This window comes from Stegastes partitus, unplaced genomic scaffold (assembly GCF_000690725.1).
Source record: "Stegastes partitus isolate 25-593 unplaced genomic scaffold, Stegastes_partitus-1.0.2 Scaffold2, whole genome shotgun sequence".
Classification (NCBI taxonomy): domain Eukaryota; kingdom Metazoa; phylum Chordata; class Actinopteri; family Pomacentridae; genus Stegastes; species Stegastes partitus.
In genome coordinates, this window is record NW_007577733.1 from 1365469 (window position 1) to 1366098 (window position 630).

Here is a 630-nt window from a genome sequence, read left to right on the forward strand (position 1 = left end):
TACTTTATAAAGGCCTTGGGTGTGAATCTAGTTCGGAGTACATGATGGGCGTTGGCTTGCCCGCTTGATTGGTTTGACTTTGTTTGAGTGAATAGACCAGGCAGTCTTCACAGAAGGTCGAATACAGGATGTGGTGTACCAGGAACTGGTGTACCAGTGCCAGAAGTTTACCTGTTAAGAGGTGGCAGGTGAAGACTTTCTCTTAAGCTCCTCGAAGACCAACGGCAAACTTGTTGGAGATTTTCGTCAGGAGATACTGTCGGGAATGTGGGAGCACGATGAGTGTTTCTGGGCGCAATGTGAGAACGAGTCAGCTTCTCTGCAGGCTTGTCTGCTTCAGGTATGGATGGTTTTGTTTCTGTTTTGTTTTGTAACTGGGCGGAGCTATGGGTAGCACGATGACATCACATTCCCGCGCACAGTATCGGTGTCTGCCAGATGGAGGCTAGTTTTGGTCACGTGATCTAAACTCTGGGAGTTTGTCAGAAGTTTGAATAGTTTAACTTTGTTGTCAGCGCGGTGACAGATGAAATCTTTCTCATACTGCTCTCTAAAGACCCACAACGGTCCGGTTGGATGTTTCATGAGGAGGAACTTCGCCTGAGGATCTGTCGGGAAGTTTCGGAGCCT